At 35.4% G+C, this 22,489-nt stretch overlaps 1 protein-coding gene and 1 pseudogene across 2 annotated transcripts in view; both read left to right on the top strand.

Moving 5' to 3' along the window:
- The window catches only part of TBL1XR1 (TBL1X/Y related 1), a 175,759-nt gene that overhangs the window by 97,083 nt on the left and 56,187 nt on the right, over positions 1–22,489 (top strand). The window lies entirely within an intron of this gene.
- LOC132491194 (translationally-controlled tumor protein-like) lies at positions 15,506–16,023 on the top strand (annotated as a pseudogene).

Genomic DNA, 22,489 nt, shown 5'->3' with positions numbered 1-22,489 from the left:
CAGTCCGGGTGTCTATCAACAAGAGAACAGATACACAAGCTGTGCTGTATTTGTGTCACAGAGTACTACTGATCAGTAGAAAGGAGCAAACTATTGGTACCTGAAGCAATTCTGACTAATCTCTGAGACATTATGCTGAATGAATGTAGCCTTACATAAAACAGGACATAATGTATGATTCCGTTTATAAGATGTACTAAAAAACAGGCAAATATCTATTGTGTATTGGGGTGGAGGGTGCAAAGCTAGTTGATGTTGGGGGGCAAAGTCATTGGCAGGGTTTAGAAATGGAGGAATGGGTGCTGGGGACAAGGATTACGTAGGAAAAGACGTGTGGGAACTTTCTAGGGTGATGGTAGTATCCTATGTCCTGTTAGGGATTAGAGTTACTTGAGTTTACGCATTTGTCAAAACTCATTGAATGGTACACCTTGTAAGTATCCATTGTATTTTGTTTGCATGAAATTTTTTCTTTAAGAGAAAAACCATACTAAATACTTTATTATAGTTAATGATAGGCAATAATGAAGTTATATATGGGGGAAGCTTACTGATATCTGTAACTTTTTTTGAAATGCTTAAAAAATTAAGATTAATTAATAGATGTGGTAAAACAAGTAGAAGGAAGTGTTAATTTTAAAGTCTTGGTGATAGCTATGTGAATATTTGTACAGTTCTTTCAGTTTTTCTGAATGTGTGAAATTTGCATAATGAAACATTATATTGAATAAAAGATACTACTAGGCAGTATATCTCTAAACTAGTTTCCTGTTGTTAGTACGTTGTTTTTAGTGGCTTTCATAAAAATTGATATTTCTTTGAATTTCAAAAATAGGTTAAAGAGTTTATCATTGACATTTTTCTGCCTATGCACTAAGCTCTGAACTGTTTAGGAAGTAGAAAAATATAGAAGTAGAAATAAACAACTAAAGTGGGAAGACAAACATATCCACACAATAATTTGATTACTTCAGAGTGATATAGCAAAATCTCACTAAGATCATTTATAATACATAAATTCTGAGGGAATGGATACATAATTAGAGTGTGATCAGAGTTAAATGTAATTAGTGGGAGATGGAATCCCTGGGGTTGCTTATTTTGAACAAGTTTTGAAAATGCTATTAGAGGAAATTATTAGATTCCCTTTCCATTCTTTTAATTGGCCAATTGTGGTTTATAAGGTATGGTTTAGGACACATTTTTTACTGTGTTATATTCATCCTTCAGAAGAGGAATGCTACATCATTTTTATGCTAAAATTGTTAGATTGAATGATGAGAATTTATTTTTAAAAATAATCTGTATTTTAGGAATATGGTAATTGTATGTTAATAAGCTGTTCTATTAAAAAGCAAATGATCATTGTTCCAGAATTTTGTAATTCTTTTATAAAGTTTTGAGAGATAAGTATAGTGCTATTAAAAAATATTGACATAATATCTAGTATTAAGTATAACCATTCTAAAATACTGTTTCATTTTTTATCCTCAGTTTACTCTTCAGAAATCTATTCTGATAGACTGAATTTTTAGATGTATATATCAGAATAAATTATAAGTGGATAAAGATGAGAGAAAACTGAAATATTAAACTATAAATTGTAATTATGAAATGTGAGATTTTTTTAGCCATTAATTTGATTATCTCAATTTCTTTTTATTGGCAGTTTTTTCTTCCCCAATCCTGAAATGAGAACTTTGAACAAAACTAGGCAGTTATTAAATACATTTTAGAAAATAAAAAGTTATATGTAATTAATTGATGTTTAAATGGCTTGATAATTTCTAGTGAGCAGAAATTAGTCAGGTTTGGACTTATTTTTGGTCTTTTGTGTGTTTATTTTTCCAATTATATTGCAATAATAAAAAGAATGACCATTTCTATTAAAACTTTCTCAAAGCAAATGTGCTGCAAAAACCCTCCCAAACAAACAAAAAGCAAATGTGCTGCTGTTTTGTGTGCAGCATCTAGCCACTTATAACTGTTTCTACAATTTTGTATTATTGATCTCTAAATGAGGCGTTTTGGTCTTTGGGAAAATTTTACTGTATGCTGACTTATGTAAGTGGTAGGAAGAATAACAAATGTGCTTATGTTCTACAAATTGAAATTTAGTGAGGAACAATCCAGTGGGCTTCTTGACACATACCAACTAGTTATTTAAACATCAAATTCTCCTTTAACTGCTAATCTTGGTACCAACGCCTTCCCAAAGGAGAATAATACTTTACCCAGTACAGTCATCCAGTCCTGAATTTTTGAGGAGCTGGTTTACATCTGTTTGATATTGGCTAAAAACTATACTGCTTATAGTAATCATTAGTAATAGTATTTTTATTAGTAAATAAGCATAATGTTTAAGTGTCTCTGAAAAAGTCATGGGGGGAGGGGGAAGTGAGGTAGTTGGAGTAATTGCTGAAAACAGCTTAGGCTCAAAATAGCATCCTAAAGTATGCTTCACATATCATACTGATTTCTGCTGTGTGCAGCTAAGTGTAAGGTTATTTTAATCAACTCATTAGGGCTGTAAATCAAAATACTCAGATTAAAATCGAAAATATATTTCATGTGAGGGAAAATTTTGTTTCACAGATTTTCTGTCTCAGAGATACATGGATATCACAACTATTTTAAGACTAGCCAAGAACAAATTTCATTACCATCAAGACTGCTTTATTTTTGCCTTTGTTTCTACCAGACAGAGAGAAATTTTATTAGTGATTCTGAATAACATATTAGGTATTATATTGCCAGGGTGAAATGTTCAAGTGAATAATTAATGGAATTGTGTGTATGCCAATTTATTTTATAATCACTATGTAATTTGCATAAAGTAAGCTTTAAAAACAAGTTTTTTTATTGACTGTTTCATTTTATCTTTAAATCCTTTAAAAGATATAGATTACATCCTTTAAAAGAAGAGATTTTTGATAGATTCTTGATTGTAGAGATATGTTTATTGGTTCTCATATACCTAGAGTTTTAAAAATCTGCCAGGTGAAAATCATAGCATTCACATAAATTAAAAAATAAAGTATAACATCAGCTGATCTATGAACTTAAAACTGAATTTATTAGACCCTGGATGATTAGCTAGGACCAATCAGTTAATTACTTATATTTAGGAAATTGCAGTTAGGAAACCACAAGTTTTTGAGGCACCAGAGCCTTTCTATTATTTGTTACTTGTAGAAGCTTGATTTCTTTCAGTATAGAAAACTTAAACAAAAGATACTCTTCTCTTTTTATATTTCTGTGTGTCACCAGTGGAAAAAAATGTCATTTATTTCAAATTACCTTGTTGTCAGAAGAAGCCAGGTTCTATTTTGAGAGCTAACCAGGAAAGAAATTATTATGCATAGGGAAAATACTCTCATTAACAAAAAAGGATATCATAGCATAATTATTGTTTTATTGCAACTAAAAGTAATTGTTTAATTTACTCTAATCATTTTTTTGTGTCATTTTACTCTTTGTTCAGTTACTTAATTGTGGAAAGTTATGAGGCATTTTATCACCTTAAGTAATTACTAGCCCAAAGGTGTTCCTGTACTGTTTCCAAGATTTACTTGGGCATTCTGGCTGGTGAATAGGTTTTTTGAGGTCATAATTTGGTCACTCACTGCTAATCTAGTTTAGATGATAATGTTACTTACTAAGGCTGGTATATTGTAAAAACCTTTCTGGTAGTTAAAAGTTATGAAATAATTGCTTTCTGCAGTTCAATATTTGTGAACATTGTTTTCATCCCTGTTCCACCTGCTGTTTGTAATGTTAACTTTACTGTTAACAAAAATCCTGCATTTTATTGCTTCTTCCTAAATTCATCTGTAGAATCCCTCAATGTTAAAGCTAGAGGAGCCCTTTCAGATTATCTAATTCAGCACCCTCATTTTACAGATGAGGAAACTGAGGCCTTGGACTAGAACAGAGGTCTCCTGACTCAGTCCAGGACTCTTTCTATTACATCATGCTGCCTGATGTTTGTTTATGGAACTCGGCAACATCACATACAGGGTGAGCTTTTTTTTTTTCCCCCCCCAAATGAACGCACAAAGTAATCAGCTGCTGTTCATCATTCTTAACTTTCATTTTCCTTTTTTACCCATACCTATTTTAATCCATAATATAGCCCAATTACTCATGACTTTATTTTGCTGCTACTTCTTCTTGGCATTTAACCATTATTTTTAAGAGCTAAACTCTTGATAACAAGGTTTCTTATCAGTAACCACGGTAGCCTTACCAGGCACTATAGCAACAGTAGATTAAAATTCATAACAGGAACGATTTATGGAATCTTAGGTTTAGATTTTAAAAGTGAATTATAAGTAGGTAAGTACAAGAGTGTGTATATGAGATCTAAGAGCAGATGTGATACCAAATATGAAAGCAATTTTTTGGTGAAATAACAAAATGCCAAGAAATATTAGCCAGCAGTGTGGCATGGTTGCAGTAAAATGCCTTGTCCTGTGAACTCATGGATTTAAACACAATTGGGTTTTAGATTATTGAATTATTTTCTGTATTGATGTGCATATTGTCCCATTTTTGGCTAGTGAGAGCCTCTTCAGGTTGGTTCCTTTGTCCTTTAGATAAGACCTTGGTTTTAGGTAGCTGTCTTGCTTTTTGGTTTGACAAGGTATTACAGGTTTGTATGGTTTTCAAAGGTAACTCAAGGACTTCTAAGTTCTTATAGTTAAGTTCAAGATTTATAAGTTTCTTTAGGACCAAAGTATCATTCCACTCCTCCATTTTTAAAAAAAGTTTTTTTTTTTTTTTTTTTTTTTTGCTTGCGGTACACGGGCCTCTCACTGTTGTGGCCTCTCCCGTCGCGGAGCACAGGCTCCGGACGCGCAGGCTCAGCGGCCATGGCCCACGGGCCCAGCCGCTCCGCGGCATGCGGGATCCTCCCAGACCGGGGCACGAACCCGCATCCCCCGCACCGGCAGGCGGACTCTCAACCACTGCGCCACCAGGGAAGCCCCTAAAAAAAGTTTTTTATAAACACTGTCCATCATTAATTTTGCTTTTTATGAAATTAGGAAAAGACAAAATCTTTCAGCCTAGACAAAATTAACATGCTTCTCTTGTATATATTTTTAAAAATCTCATTTCATGTCACTGAAATAACCATAATGTTAACCTCTAGAATTTTAGGGTAGACTAAAGCACTAATGCTCAACTATGAATGCTGGATAAGTTTGTTGGATTGGTAGAATACTGACATCATAGTCACACCTTAATCACTTAAGTATGTATTATATATATGTGTTACTGGAATTCTTTGACTGTTTAGCTATTTATCAGCCATTTTAAAGGGTTCCTACCCACCTGCCAGTTAACTAATTGTGTTTTGTGTTTCAGGTGAACTAAATCAGAGGTCCAGAAATATTATGTGACAGTAGTTTTTCTGAAAAGATATCTGTGGGAAGAAGGATTGTAGGATGTTTTACTTTGACAAAGTCATAGAACATCAGTTGTGCTTTGATTATACTTCTTACGCATGAGAGCTATATTTTATGTCTTATGAAGATGTATATATATATATATATATATATTATATAGCTATTATGTGTTGAGTGCTAGAATATAAAGTACAGGCTGCCTCTTTTTTTTTTTTTTTTTTTTTTTTTTTTTACGGTACGCGGGCCTCTCACTGTTGTGGCCTCTCCCGTTGCGGAGCACAGGCTCTGGACGTGCAGGCTCAGCAGTCATGGCTCACAGCCCTAGTTGCTCCGCGGCATGTGGGAAAAACTATGCTTTGGGGTACAGGTGGAAAGGAGGAAGCATCTTTTTCAAGGTTGGCGTTTGAATAGGCTTCATAAGGAGATGACATTTGAAGAACAGAAAAATTTGAACACTTGTAGTTGGAACAAAGAGCTTAAAAAGCAGAAATGTGGGAATTGGGGGGATGTTAGAATGATACAAATATATTCACCTGAAGGTAGAGTACATTCAAGGAAGGTGCTGTACAGGTAGATGGATACTTTGAGACCATATGGAGAAGGAGAACTTAAATGCTTTGATAAACAATTTAGAGTGAATGTGGAAGCTAACAGATAGCGATGAATACATATGACATAATCAGGGTTATGTTTTATGCATAGATGTTAGAAGACATTATGAAAAAACCTAGGAGACATTGAAGTTATTGTAGTAATACAGGTGGTAGGTACTGCAGAAAGGTAGGCATGGATGAAAGTGGTGTTGTATAGGTAAGAGAAGATGGAATCCAAAGGATTGCAGGTAAAAGCTGAGATAGAAAATTGAATCCAAAATAATACTAAAATTTAAAGTGTTGATGAATGATGGAATTAGTGATAGTTACAGGCAAGAGGAGAAACACGTTTGGGAGTATAGGGCATAAGTTGCCGCCAGTAATGCTGAGCGATGATATCTGAAAGGACATAGATATTTGCACATCAGTCAGCTGGAACTGGAATGTTTGGAATGGGAAAGATGAGGGGATGTGTTAGAGAGTGGCACGCAATGGGAGAGATGGTGGTTTTGTAATTCTTCAGAGTGGATGAGATCCTTAGTTGGGGTAGTAGAGTGAAGATCAGAGGGCTAAAAAAGAAGTCAGCTGTACACATGTTAGGGCAGGAAGAAAAATCAGTAAAAGAGATAGAAGAGGACAGAATCAGAAAGTCAAATGTTGGAAGTTTAAAGATTTTTTATTTCAGTCTTCTCAAGTGCTGGAAATGGCAAGGAGTGTGAAGTAATGAAAGAGTATGAAGACCTGTTGAATTTCGAGTTGATTAGTAACAAAGTTGTTTAGAGTCCATAAAATTTTAACAATAACAAATGTTTTTCTTCTTTATATGTGTACATGTATTCTTTTACTTAAATGTGTGGATATGCTTATACTTCTTGTTGTGTACTTTTTTCTTTTGCTCCCTCCTCCATCAGTTTATTGTTTTTTGATGACTTTATAATCCATGAATATTATGAATGTACCACGATCTTGTCTTGATACTCCCCTTTAATGGGCATTCACTGTATTTCCCCCCCCCCAACTTTTGCCACTAAAAAAGTGTTCTTAAAATAAACATCCTTAGGAACTTGTGCTTTTATTTCTCTATGTTGTAGAGTATATGTATTAGTTGAACTACGTGACATTGCAACTGTGTGATCGTTGTAACAAACAAACAAAAAAAGGGAAATTCTTATGTTCCAGTCTAGTGTTTTTACTTTTACTAAAAAGTTGCCAGATTGTTTTCCAAAGGGATTTTTTTCACATTTCCTCTTGCATTATGTGACCTATCCCCACATTCCTGCCAGAAATAAACATTCTAGATCTTTTAAATTTTTACCAATTTTAATGAGTATAATTTTACTCCATGTTACTTTGATATGTATTTTCTTGATATCTAATGGATCTTTATGTACTCAGATATAGCTGTCTTTTCTTGTATAGTATTTGAGTTTCCAGTCTTGGTTAAAAAGATTTTTTTCTTGCTCTCTAGATTGGACATGTAGCCTCGATGTTTCATTAAGATGTGTTGATATATGTGAAGTATCTGTGTATATTTACACACATACACATATATACACAAACATACACATTTATGTGCTTTAAATATTTTGGAATTAAGTTTTGTCTAGAGTAAAACATGTGGGCCCACTTTTATTTCCTTTCAAATGCATAGTTACTTGTGACAGCTCAAGTCTGCACAATAATGCAGCCTTTTCCTTTGTTCAGATCTTTGTATTTTTCAATTGAATATTATGTTTGGTCACATAAATCTGTGCCTTTCTTGTTAGTTTCTTTTGTAAATATTTAATAGTTTTTTGCTCTTATAAGTGGAATATTTATTTTCTCATTTGTATTTATAGGTGCTTACTACTGGAGCAGAGAAAAGCTATTGTTTTTGTTAGCCACTGTATTAAATTCCTTTACAAAGGGCTAGTGATTTTACTAATTATATAGTATATGTAGGAGACCCAACAAATTACAGATTCAATGTTAGAGACTATTTTTTCTCTTTTGTATCTTTTTCTACTACTTCCTCAGAGAGGTAGCACAAGATAATAGGATGAATAAAAATAAAGATTTTTGAGCAAAAAATCAAGGAAGTTCTAATAACTTTTACCAAAGAAGTAAAGCCACCTGAGATTGAGGGGCTTTTAGTGAGCTAGGGTCCCTAAGAGAAGTTAAAATTTTTGAAAATCCATGATGGCAAATCTGATAAGGAAGTTAAAAACCTAATAAAATGATTGCCAAATAGCTCAGAGGTTGCAGAATGGTTTTAGACACAACATGGTTTGGGATTTACATAAGTTACATTGCTTGAGTTGGAATTGGTAAGACTACGTGAGTTAAATGTCACAGTTCTTGAAATGTCTGATCAGTAGGTTTGCATGAAAATGGAGGGAATGCAGATACAGTTCAGGAGGATGATATAGGATTGGAGGACACTGAGAAGCATGAGTAATGTTACGTTATCTTGAAAATCTGTTCAATTAGAAACTGAGTAGAGAAGGCAGGCAGCAGAAGCAAGAAGAACTACAGTTCTTTGGCCTCTGGAAGGAAAACCACATTCACAGAAAGATAGACAAAATGAAAAGGCAGAGGACTTTGTACCAGATGAAGGAACAAGGTAAAACCCCAGAAAAACAACTAAATGAAGTGGACATAGAAAAAGAATTCAGAATAATGATAGGGAAGATGATCCAAGACCTCTGAAAAAGAGTGGAGGCAAAGATGGAGAAGATGCAAGAAATGTTTTACAAAGACCTAGAAGAATTAAGGAACAAACACCTAGAAGAATTAAAGAACAAACAGAGATGAACAATACAATAATTGAAATGAAAACTACACTACAAGGAATCAATAGCAGAATAACTGAGGCAGTAGAATGGATAAGTGACCTGGAAGACACAGTGGTGGAATTCACTGTCGTGGAACAGAGTAAAGAAAAAAGAATGAAAAGAAATGAAGACAGCCTAAGAGACCTCTAGGACAACATTAAATGCAACAACATTCACATTATAGGGGTCCCAGAAGGAAAAGAGAGAGAGGAAGGACCCGAGAAAATATTTGAAGAGATTAGAGTTGAAAACTTCCCTAAAATGGGAAAGCAAATAGCCACCCAAGTCCAGGAAGCACAGAGAGTCCCAGGCAGGATAAACCCAAGGAGAAACACGCCGAGACACATAATAATCAAATTGACAAAAATTAAAGACAAATTATTGAAAGCAACAAGGGAAAAATGACAAATAACAGACAAGGGGACTCCCATAGGTTAACAGCTGATTTCTCAGCAGAAACTCTACAAGCCAGAAGGGAGTGGCACGATATATTTAAAGTGATGAAAGGGAAGAACCTAACACCAAGATTACTCTACCCAGCAAGGATCACATTCAGATTCAACTGAGAAATCAAAAGCTTTACAGACAAGCAAAAGCTAAGAGAATTCAGCCCCACCAAACCAGCTCTGCAACAAATGCTAAAGGAACTTCTCTAAGTGTGAAACACAAGAGAAGAAAAGGACCTACAAAAACAAACCCAAAACAATCAAGAAAATGGTAATAGGAACATACATATCGATCATTGCCTTAAATGTGAATGGATTAAATGCTCCAACCAAAAGATACAGGCTCACAGAATGGATACAAAGACAAGACCCATATATATGCTGTCTACAAGAGACCCATTTCAGACCTAGGGAGACATAAAGACTGAAAGGGGATGGAAAAAGATATTCCACGCAAATGGAAATCAAAAGAAAGCTGGAGTAGCAATACTCGTATCAGATAAGATAGACTTTAAAATAAAGAATGTTACAAGAGACAAGGAAGGACACTACATAATGATCAAGGGATCAATCCGAGAAGAAGATATAACAATTATAAATATATATGCACCTGACATAGGAGCACCTCAATACATAAGGCAACTGCTAACAGTTATAAAAGAGGAAATCGACAGTAACACAGTAATAGTGAGGGACTTAAACACCTCACACCAATGGACAGATCATCCAGACAGTAAATTAATAAGGAAACACAAGCTTTAAATGACGCAACAGACCAGATAGATTTAATTGATACTTATAGGGTATTCCATACGAAAACAGCGGATTACACTTTCTTCTCAAATGCACATGGAACGTTCTCCATGATTGATCACATCTTGGGTTACAAATCAAGCCTCAGTAAATTTAGGAAAATTAAAATCAAATCAAGCATCTTTTCTGACCAAAACACCATGAGATTAGAAATCAATTACAGGGGAAAAAAACGTAAAAAACATAAACACATGGAGGCTAAACAACATGTTACTAAATAACCAAGAGATCACTGAAGAAATCAAAGAGGAAATCAAAAAATACCTAGAGACAAATGACAGTGAAAACACGATGATCCAAAACATATGGGATGCAGCAAAAACAGTTCTAAGAGGGAAGTTTATAGCAATACAAGCCATCTCAAGAAACAAGAAAAATCTCAAATAAACAATCTAACCCTACACCTAAAGGAACTAGAGAAAGAAGAACAAACAAAACCCAAAGTTAGTAGAAGGAAAGAAATCCTAAAAATCAGAGCAGAAATAAATGGAATAGAAACAAAACAATAGCAAAGATCAATGAAAATAAAACCTGGTTCTTTGAGAAGATAAACAAAATTGATGAATCATTAGCCAGAATCATCAAGAAAAAGAGGGGAGAGGACTCAAATCAATAAAATTAGAAATGAAAAAGGAGAAGTAACAACTGACACTGCAGAAATACAAAAGATCATGAGAGATTACTATAAGCAACTCTATGCCAATAAAATGGACAACCTGGAAGAAATGGACAAATTCTTAGAAATGCATAACCTGCCAAGACTGAATCAGGAAGAAATAGAAAATATGAACAGACCAATCACAAGTACTGAAATTGAAACTGTGATTAAAAATCTTCCAACATACAAAAGCCCAGTACCAGATGGCTTCACAGGTGAATTCTGTCAAACATTTAGAGAAGAGCTAACATGCATCCTTCTCAAACTCTTTCAAAAAATTTCAGAGGAAAGAACACTCCCAAACTCATTCTATGAGGCCGCCATCACCCTGATACCAAAATCAGACACAGATACTACAAAAAAAGAAAATTACAGACCACTATCATTGATGAATATAGATTCAGAAATCCTCCACAAAATACTAGCAAACAGAATCCAACAACACATTAAAAGGATCATACACCGTGATCAAGTGGGGTTTAACCCAGGGATGCAAGGATTCTTCAATGTATGCAAATCATTCAGTGTGATACACCGTATTAACAAATAGAAGAATAAAAACCATATGATCATCTCAATAGATGCAGGAAAAGCTTTTGACAAAATTCATCACCCATTTATGATAAAAACTCTCCAGAAAGTGGGCATAGAGGGGACCTACCTCAACATAATAAAGGTCATATACAGCAAACCCACAATAAACATCATTCTCAGTGGTGAAAAACTGAAAGCATTTCCTCTAAGATCAAAAACAAGACAAGGATGTCCACTCTTGCCACTATTATTCAATGTAGTTTTGGAAGTCCTAGCTTCGGCAATCAGAGAAGAAAAAGAAAAGGAATACATATTTGAAAAGAAGAAGTAAAACGGTCACTGTTTGCAGATGACATGATACTATACATGGAGAATCCTAAAGATGTGACCAGAAAACTACTAGAGCTAATCAGTGAGTTTGGTAAAGTCGCAGGATACAAAATTAATTCACGGAAATCTCTTGCATTCCTATACACTAACAACAAAAGATCAGAAAGAGAAATTAAGGAAACAATCCCATTCACCACTGCAACTAAAAGAAGAAAATATCTCAGAATAAACCTACCTAAGAAGATAAAAGACCTGTACTCAGAAAACTATAAGACACTGATGAAAGAAATCAAAGATGACACAAACAGATGGAGAGATATACCATGTTCTTGGGTTAGAAGAATCGATATTGTAAAAATGACTATACTACCCAAAGCATTCTATAGATTCAGTGCAATCCCTGTCAAATTATGAGTGGCATTTTTTATAGAACTGGAACAAAAAAATCTTAAAATTTGTATGGAGCCACAAAAGACCTGAAATAGCCAAAGCAGTCTTGAGGGAAAAAAACAGAGCTGGAGGAATCAGTCTCCCTGACTTCGGACTATACTACAAAGCTACAGTAATCAAGACAATATGGTACTGGCACAAAAACAGAAATATAGATCAATGGAACAGGATAGAAGGCCCAGAGATAAACCCATGCACCTATGGTCTACTAATCTATGACAAAGGAGGCAAGGGTATACAGTGGAGAAAAGACAGTCTCTTCAGTAAGTGGTGCTGGGAAAACTGCACAGCTACATGTAAAAGGATGAAATGAGAACATTCCCTAACACCATACACAAAAATAAACTCAAAATGGATTAAAGACCTAAATGTAAGACCAGACACTATAAAACTGTTAGAGGAAAACATAGGAAGAACACTCTTTGACATAAATCACAGCAAGATCTTTTTTGATCCACCTCCTAGAGTAATGGAAATTAAAACAAAATAAACAATTGAGACCTAATGAAACTTAAAAGCTTTTGCAAAGCAAAGGAAACTACAAACAAGACAAAAAGGCAACCCTCAGAATGGGAGAAAATATTTGCAAATGAATTAATGGACAAAGTATTAATCTGCAAAATATATAAACAGCTCATGCAGCTGAACATTAAATAACAAACAGCTCAATCCAAAACTGGGCAGAAGACCTAAATAGACATTTCTCCAAAGAAGATATACAGATGGCCAAGAAGCACATGAAAAGCTGTTCAGCATCACTAATTATTAGAGAAATGCAAATCAAAACTACAATGAGGTATCACCTCACACCAGTTAGAATGGGCATCATCAGAAAATCTACAAACAAATGCTGGAGAGGGTGTGGAGAATAGGGAACCCTCTTGCACTGTTTGTGGGAATGCAAATTGATACAGAGCCACTGTGGAGAACAGTATGGAGGTTTCTTAAAAAACTAAGAATAGAGATCCAGCAATCCCACTACTGGGCATATACCCAGAGAAAACCATGATTCAAAAAGACACATGCACCCCAGTGTTCATTGCAGCACTATTTACAATAGCCGGGTCATGGAAGCAACCTAAATGTCCACTGACATTTGAATGGATAAAGATGTGGTACATATATACAATGGAGTATTACTTAGCCATAAAAAGGACCTAAATTGGGTCTTTTGTAGAGATGTGGATGGATCTAGAGACTGTCGTACAGAGTGAAGTAAGTCAGAAAGAGAAAAACAAATATTGTATATTAACGCATATATGTTGAACCTGGAAAAATGGTACAAATGAACCAGTTTGCAGGACAGAAATAGAGACACAGATGTAGAGAAGAAACGTATGGACACCATGGGGGAAACGTGGCGGGGGTTGGTGGTGGTGGGATGAATTGGGAGATTGGGATAGACATGTACATACTGATATGTGTAAAATAGATAACTAATAAGAATTTTAAAAAATTCAAAAAAAATAAGTAAAAAAAATTAGTAGATCAAAGATATAAGGAGTTAACAGTGAAAAAGAGGGTGTGTGTGTTCTGTTTTGTTTACAGTTACAGGATTTAAAGATAAAGACGTTTTTGAAGTGTGTAGTGTGATGCCGGCATGGTTTGTATGACCTGAGGAACTTGTTAAGATCGACACGCCTGGGCTGTACTTCTGACTTGCTGACACTTAATTCTTTTCCGAGTTGTCACAAAGTTTATGACATTACTTTGAAGAAGCTGCCACAGGTGATTTTGATATACCACACTAAGCAAGAGTCACTAGTGGGCTAGAAACTGGAATGTGGCCTTTTTCTTTTTTCCACCCCTTTATCCAAAAAAAAAAAAAAAAAAATGGAGATACAAGTTATTGAAGTTGAGAGGGTAATAGAGATCAATATAGGAGTGGATGAGAAGGAACATTGAGTTGTAGTCATCACTGAAGATTATTTTTTGGTCTTTTTAAATACTACTGACTAGTGGGGGAAAAAACGTTATTCATTTATTTTCAACATAATAATTGGGTGCCTCTTATGAATCGGGCTATATTTCAGGCATAATTAGTGAATGTTAAGGGTTAAGTGTGTCCTTTCCCATAGCTTGTATTTTTTTAGCTTTCATTTTTAGATAAACATGAATAAGCTGTCATTCCTAGAGTATTTAATTGCGTCACCACAGTGTTTGAAATATCTAACCTATTCCACACATTGTATGATCCAGTCTGGTTTCTTTAGCATAGTGGTCTATGTAAATAAAAAATTAATTTTGTAATGAATGTTTTCACTTGCTGCTGTTCCCTCTAACTGCTTTTTTATTGTTGTAAGTATTGCCCTGAAAGTTTCCTTTACCACTAATATAAAGAGGGACAGAAAAAAGAAGTGAACCCATTTCCATTACATAATGGAAAGGAGGAGCATTCTTTCAGTTCTGGCAGTCTTGAGCTTCCCCACAGTATGCTTCTTAAATACAGAACAATTGAAAGGAAAATAATTCTGGACTCTTACCTACTGGCTGTGAATAGGTTGAAAACCTTTCCTATATTAGATAACCCTGTGATAACTGATTGAGTAACCAGAAACTGAGAAAAGTGATGGAGGTTCTTCTTTGTTTCATCTTCTCACTCTTCCTCTCCAAACCCAAATCTCTGTATAAGTTTTGATAATAGCAGATGCTTTGTGCTCATGTCTGTTTTGCAATCACTATTTTCATGGGTTCAGTTTTGCATACTGCTCATATCTAGTACTATAGCCATCCATTTTAGGTTTTTTTAAACCAGTTTTTTAAGGAGAAAATGACTATATTTACATGTAAATGTTTTGAGGTTTTAATTAATAGGGGCAACCTAAAGCAGGAGGAGAAAAAAATCTCTTGTTCCCTTCAGCTCTAAAGCCTATGATTCTTAATATTTTATATATTATAGGTTGTATCAGTTAGCAGTTATTTTATACCAGCAGGCCCCAAAAAATAGTACTATTTTCCTGATTTGTATTATATTTATTATAATTTATATTTGGGGCTTTTAGGTCAGTAGAGTACTTATAAAATGCTGAGAAACCTTTCAGTAGAGTGAAAATAGGTATGATTTGTGGGAACAATTTTATTCTTAAAAATTTATATGACAGTTCAAATGCTTATTGTTTCTAACTTATGTATTCATTTTCATTATAACATTTTATATGTAACATTTTTATCATAACAATTACTCTTTTTATAACTATATAGGTATTTTAATTGAGGTTGAGTGTTTTTAGATCAGTGGCCTAAACAGAACGTCATATTTTTTTGAAAGAATGTTTCTTTTTCCTTTTGTTCAGAGAATTGTATAAGAAAATTCTGCTCCAAAAAGCAGTTTTTAGTTACATAATTGAGATTAAAAACAAAGATTAACTTTTCCACTGTCCCCGAAGCACACCATGCTCACTCTGAGCTCCAGGCTCCTACTAAGCTAGTGCCGCTGTCATCTCCACCAGTCCCCATCATGATTATCTACCAGGACCTCACGAGCCGTCATGAGATGTTCTCTGACATCTACAAGATCCGGGAGGTTGCTGACAGGCTGTGTATGGAGGTGGAGGGGGATGATGGTCAGTAGGACAGAGGGTGACATTGATGACTCGCTTATTGGTGGAAATGCCTCTGCCGAAGGACCCAGGGGCGAAGGTACTGAACACAGTAATCACTGGTGTCCATATTGTCATGAACCATCACTTGCAGAAAACCAGCTTCAAAAAGGAAGCCTACAAGGAGTACATCAAAGATTACATGAAGTCAGCCAAAGGGAAACTTGGAGAACAGAGACCAGAAAGAGTATAACCTTTTATGACAGGGGCTGCAGAACAAATCAAACACATCCTTGCTAATTTCAAAAACTGTCATTTCTTTATTGGTGAAAACGTGAATCTAGATGGCATGGTAGCTCTGCTGGACTATTGTGAGGATGCTGTGACCCCACATACGGTTTTCTTTAAGGATGGTCTAGAAATGAAAAAATGTTAACAAATTTGGCAGTTACTTTGGATCTGTCACCTGTCATCATAACTGGCTGGCTGCTGCTTTTTATCCACACAACACCAGGACTTAGACAAATGGGACTGATGTCATCTTGAGCTCTTCGTTTGTTTTGATGGTGATTTATTTGGAGCTGAGGCATTGCTTTTGAGAAAAATACGTCATGTAGTTTGTCTAAAAATAAAATGCATTTAAACTAAAAAAAAAAGGATTAAATATCTGATGGTAATCAAGAGGTTTTACTATACTAGTAAGAAAACTTACTACTAATTCCTTGATGTTTTTGAAGTAAACTGATTCTGAAGTTGATGTCTCTGGGTGTAGACAGTATTCTTTTTTCCCTGAATGTGTTTCCTTCTCCAAAAAAGAGATGAGGTTGAGAGCAATAAGAAAAGCACTTTCACTCTCTCAGTTCTGTTTTGTGTGTGTGTGTGTGCAGTTTTTTTTAAACTATTTATTGAGCACCTAGCATGCCTTTGCATCATATTGAAGGAAAAAGGCTATTCTAATACCTGTACTTGAGAAGCAGAAAATTGATCAGCAATTTGATAGTCTGGTGGAAACCCTTGGAATATGTCTAGATGAATTTATACCAAGTCATCTTATCTGGAGTTGTTTACTATCCAGAGAAAGAGTCAAGCCCAGGATTTCATATTCAAATCAGGATCAGAAAACTAGGATACATGTTGAGTATGAAATAAGTCATTGTATTGTCTCTGCACTCACTACCCTCATCCTTATAGATTTCCTTATCCTTCCCATTCATTACTGTGGAGAAAAGGCTAGGCTTCATATGTTACAGTGGTCTAGAAAAGATGAAAGGCTTATGAGAAACTGGAAGAGGTAAAGAGAATTAAAATTTTTCTTTTGCCTTCCAAATGACATTTTCAGATGGTTACTTTTAAACAGAATCCAAACAAGGTCTGCACACTGCTTTTGGTTGCTAAATTTCAGTCTCTTCCACCTGTTGGTAGAAAAAAAATTGTCCTGTCAAATTCCCCACATTCTGGATTTGGCTAATCACATCCTTGTGGTATTACTAATACATTCTACTGTCCTCCTGTAACTTCTGTAAAGTGCTAGTTGAGGTATGATTAAATTCACTTTAAATTCTTTGATCACGAAGTCTTCTTTTTTCTTCCTTCTGCCTCACACCATGGGGCATACACCATCTGGTTGTATCAGTTTCGGTGGTGTTGATGTTGATTAGTGGATTCAGTTGTTGTTAGTCTGATCTATCCATTATAAAGTTCCACATCAGATATTCCCCTGGTGGTCTTAGTGGCCATTAATGATTGTTGCCTAGATTCTTTATTTTCTTAGGGATAGAAAATTGTTGTTTTAATTATATCATTGTTTTTGCATTGATTAGCTGGAATTTTGTGAAGAAGGACTCTTCCTTGTCAAGTATTGGGATACTGAAATAGAACTTGCACAGCAAAAGCAGGGCATGTGCTTGAGTTGTTTTAGTTGTCAGTTTTTAGACTGATGAGTTGGTGGTGCCCTCTCAAGGTGACCAGTGATGTGAAGTTTATTTTTAATTTTTATAATCTCATGGATTAAGAACTATTTTTGAGGTGTTTTAATCCATTGCGGTTCCTGTCTCCTTTTGACATGACACACGTAGCCTTCGGTTGTTTCCTTGCTTTCTTGCACGGCAAGATATTCCAGGTTTTCTGCTTCAGCCCTGAAATTGGTCTTTTCTCCAAAGCATTCCTATTTTTATGAGAAGTGTTTATTTAGAGACTACAATGAAAGCATAGAGTGCTTTTTACTAATAGGTTGCCATTAATTGCTGCTAGGCCTTTTTAGAACAAGGAAATGTGTATTTAGTAAGAGAAATAAATCACAAATTTCTGCTTATATTTCAATTCAAATTTAAGATTACTATAAGGTTTTAAAGCTTGATTTGTGAATTTTATTGAAAATACATCTGTATTTTCATTAAACATGAAAATAATTTTAATTTTTTGTATGCAGTTCTATCAGATAAGAGATTTTTATAAAAGTAAAATGGCCAAACTTATTTATTATCAAGAAAAATTGTTCCTTGGGATAATGTGACACATTCATCCTCTGCCTTCTCATCCTGCCTAGCATATTGCTATATATCTTTCAGGTGTAGCCAGCTTGAGGAGTACAGACAGTACTATACCATGAAGAGAAGATGAAAAGATTTTTACTGCTTCTCTATTTGTATATATTTTTTTTCTTTCTGAAAATTTTGATTTGTAATGGATTTAACATAATTTATTTGTTTTATATATATTTATAAAAATATTCAAATTAGTAATGCTAAAGAATTACTATAATAAGACTACAGAAAGAAGTTTAAACTTTCTTTGTGATTCTTTTTTGTCCCTAGGTTGTATCCTCTAGGGGTATATGAAGTCAAAATACTACTTTAAAGTATATTAGTTTTCTTTATGATTATAAATAATTTCACTGGTTTACAAAAATAAAGATTTATTTTCCAAATATTTTGCATGTAGATAATGTGGGTTGGCTGTGCCTCTGTTCTGTGTCTTCTCATTTGGGGATCCAGGCTTTCGGAGCAGGCCCCATGTAGAACATGCTCATTCATGTGGCAGAAGAAAAGAGTAAGAGCACTGGCAGATACTTTTTTTTTTTTTAAGATTGTTTTGATGTGGACCATTTTTAAAGTCTTTATTGAATTTGTTACAATATTGTTTCTGTTTTGCTGTTTTGACCATGAGGCATGTGGGATCTTAGCTCCCCAACCAGGGATCGAACCCGCACCTCCTGCATTGGAAGGCAGAGTCTTAACCACTGAACTGCCAGGGAAGTCCCTGGCAGATACTTTTAATACCTCTTAAAGCTGTGAGTGGACAGCTCATTTACTCAGTTTCCATTGGCCAAGTTATGTCACATAGCCAGGGTCCAAGGGTACGGTGGGGATGAATAACTATTGCAGGAAAAGAGAAGAGTGATTAAATTCTGAACAGTAATACATTTGATGACATAAAGTTACTTAAATTATTCCATGCATGTTGATGCCATCATAGTTAACATAATTAGTGTTGGTCTGAATTTTGTTTTAAAGGGATTTTATCTGATAGCCAAGCTAGAGAGATAACTGAAGGTCAGGGGAAAAGGCTTTTGTTAGCCTTTGTTTACAGCTGCCATCTACACTTTTGGAGGGGTAAAATAATAGCATCTGTGTTTCCTAATCCTGGGGTTTCTCTGCTTAATGACATAGGTTGAATTGTGTCTTATGAAATTCATTAGTTGAAGTGCAAACCCCCAGTACCTCAGACTATAACCGTATTTGGAAATAGGGTCTTTACAGAGATAATTACGTTAAAATGAGGTTATTAGAGTAGGCTCTAATCCAATAGACTGTTGTCCTTATAAAAATAGGAAATTTGGACACAGACACACAGGAAAAACAGTGTGAAGAGCCACAGGGAGATATGGCAAGGTGGCTAGAGTAATGCATCCAGGAGCCAAGGAAGCTAGGAGCGATCCTTACTCAGCACCTTCAGAAGGAGCCCTGCCAACACCTTGATGTTTGGACTTCTGACTTCCAAAACTGAAAGGCAATAAATTTCTGCTGTACGCCACCTTATCTGTGGTACTTTGTTATGGCAGCGCTAGGAAACTAGTACAGTGATGTAGTTTGACAATGCTGTCCAGTTTGGCTTGATTGTAAGGGATTGGAAGAAATATAAGCTATACCTTTAGGTTACTATATCAGAAGGGACTTTATTGTCAGGCTAAAGAATTTTGGACTTTGCTAAAGGTGTGCCTTAAAATAGAAGTTTGGCAGTCAAGGCTAGAAGAAACTAGCTTGAGGGTAGTTTATTATTTTAACCTTTATAGTTTAATAATGGAGTAATTTGCTGCTGAGGAGATGAAAGGATGGATGCTCTGTTTAAAGTACCTTCAAATCTGTTGTCCTTTCAAGCTCTGAAAAGGTGCAACATAGTTGAGTTAGTTCTCTCTAAGCTGGAGTTCTTTGTTTAACTGCATAGCACTAAATTTTATAGTTGATTTGTTAGGGAAGTTTTGAAAGTTAAGTGTATGAGTTGAATTATGTCCCCTCAAAGATATGTTGAAGTTGTAACCCCTGGTACTTGTGAATGTGACCTTATCTGGAAATAAGGTTTTTGCAGATGTAATTAAGATGAGGTCATTAGGGTGGGTCCTTTTCCCACTGTGACTGGTGTTCTTATAAAAAGAGGGAAATTTGAACATGCACCTAGGAGAAGGGCGTGTGGTATGTGAAGACACAGACACAGTGGGAAGATGGCCATGCAAAGATGGAGACAGGGATTGGGTTGCCACAGGTCAAGGAATGGCTGGGGCTACTACCCAAAACTGGAAGAGGCAAGGGAATATCTTCCTCTAGAGGCACTGGAGAGTGCATGGCCCTGCCAACAGCTTAATTTCACACTTCTAGCCTCTACAACTAAGACAATAAATTTCTGTTGTTTTAAGCTACCCAGTTTGTGGCACTTTGTTATGGCCGCCCTGGGAAACTCATACAGAAGGACACATGGATTTTGAAAGTACTTTGTGTGTGGTCTGAAGATCTGCTTCTCTTAAGTCATCACATTTTGCACAAATTATCAGAGTGCTTTCAGTTGGGTAAACAAGGACTTCCCAAACTTTGCTCTGCCCTGTATTCACCTGGAAATCTTTAAAAAATATTGCTATCTGGCTCCCACCTCCAGAGATTGTGGTTTAATTAGTATGGGATGCTACATGGACAGCAGTCTTTTTAAAAGTTCCCCAGATGATTTAATGTGCAGCAAATTTTGAAGAACCATGGGGCTAAACCTTTTAGCTTAGTCAGATATTCTCCCAGGTCCCTCTACACATGCAGTTTTGTGTTCATTTAGTTTTGATTAGCCTCTAAGTAATACACTTCCCCCTCCCCCCACCAAATTTGTTTGTGCCTTGGCCTGTCATGATTTTTTTTTTAGTGTTGTATTCTATTCTGTTCTTGCCAGCTGGTTAGGCATGTGATTATATTCATCTTCATATATGATGAATTATTTATAAAGTTGTTCTAAGATGTCTATTTGTATTAAAACACCAAATACATTTAAAAAATTTCTAAGTCATATATGTATATCTGCTTTTGAAGGTTGAATTATATTAGTGTTACATAAGTTGCAAGTAAATGAAAAACTAACTTAAATTTGTGTTGAAATAGACTTGCATTTCATGAATTATATAAGTAGTATAATTATTCAAATTATTATTGACCATTTCCTACAAGATTATATTAGGAATGATAAATTGAAGGACCTGAAAACATCTACCTTCTCGAACATTTCTTTTTGTTTTCAGGTCTCCCACTTTATATCATTTTTTTTCACGTTGCTAGATCACAAAGTGAGTAACATCCAACATCTATAGATATATTCTGGGTTAGTAATTTCTCCATGAGAAATTAAAAAAATTTTTGTCCATGTGGTAGTCTAAAAATAAAATAATATACATAACACATTTTAGATCATCTGGGTGGCCACTTTGTAACAAAGTAAGACCATTCGTGTTTATTTTAATCTTGTAGTAGACATTGTACATAAAGTACCTTGGTATTTTATTTTTTTTAATTTTCTTTTTTAATTTTGGCTCAGTTGGGTCTTTGTTGCTGTGCATGGGCTTTCTCTAGTTGCAGTGAGTGGGGGGCTACTCTTCGTTGCCATGCTCAGGCTTCTCATTGCAGTGGCTTCTTTAGTTGCAGAGCACGGGCTCTAGGTGCGCGGGCTTCAGTAGTTGTGGCTCACGGGCTCTAGAGCGCAGGCGCTCAGTGGTTGTGGTGCATGGGCTTAGTTGCTCTGCGGCATGTGGGATCTTCCCAGACCCCAGGGCTTGAATGTGTGTCCCCTGTATTGGCAGGCAGATTCTTAACCACTGCGCCACCAGGGAAGCCCAGTACCTTGGTATTGATAGGTAGTTTTTTTTTTCATTTTATAGTTGGAAGTGCCTTCAAGATGAGGACCATGCCTAGTGTTTTTATTTATATTTATATGTTAGTAACATAATAAAATATACAAACCAACTCTTGGGACTAGTGTGTTACTTTGTTTTCTTATAGAAGGTACTTGGTATTACTCAAATTTGAGAAACACTGAGTTAAGGTAATGTAATTTATGCATTTGTTATAAGTTCCTTGGAAAGCAGGACATCAAGCCATTATTATTCATTAACATTTTGTTACATCAGATTGTTAAGGTTGTCATCTACCTGACTTTAAGGGATGAAATGTATTTGTTGGCTGTGTTGGTTGGGGACGTAGTGTAAAAAACCTAGAGTACAACTACCAACTGAGGAGGGCAGGGGCTCAGCTGGTTTTAGATTGTAGGGGGTCAGAGGTGGGGCTCAGGGGGAAGCTGGAGGGAGTTGTCAAGGCAGAGTTTCATTGGTAGAGTAGTGCTAAGTATTAGAGTGCTCGGAAAGGAGACTAGTCTGGGGAAAG

The sequence above is a fragment of the Mesoplodon densirostris genome, chromosome 5 (assembly GCF_025265405.1).
Source record: "Mesoplodon densirostris isolate mMesDen1 chromosome 5, mMesDen1 primary haplotype, whole genome shotgun sequence".
Lineage (NCBI taxonomy): Eukaryota > Metazoa > Chordata > Mammalia > Artiodactyla > Ziphiidae > Mesoplodon > Mesoplodon densirostris.
This window is presented reverse-complemented; position numbering and strand designations above follow the sequence as displayed.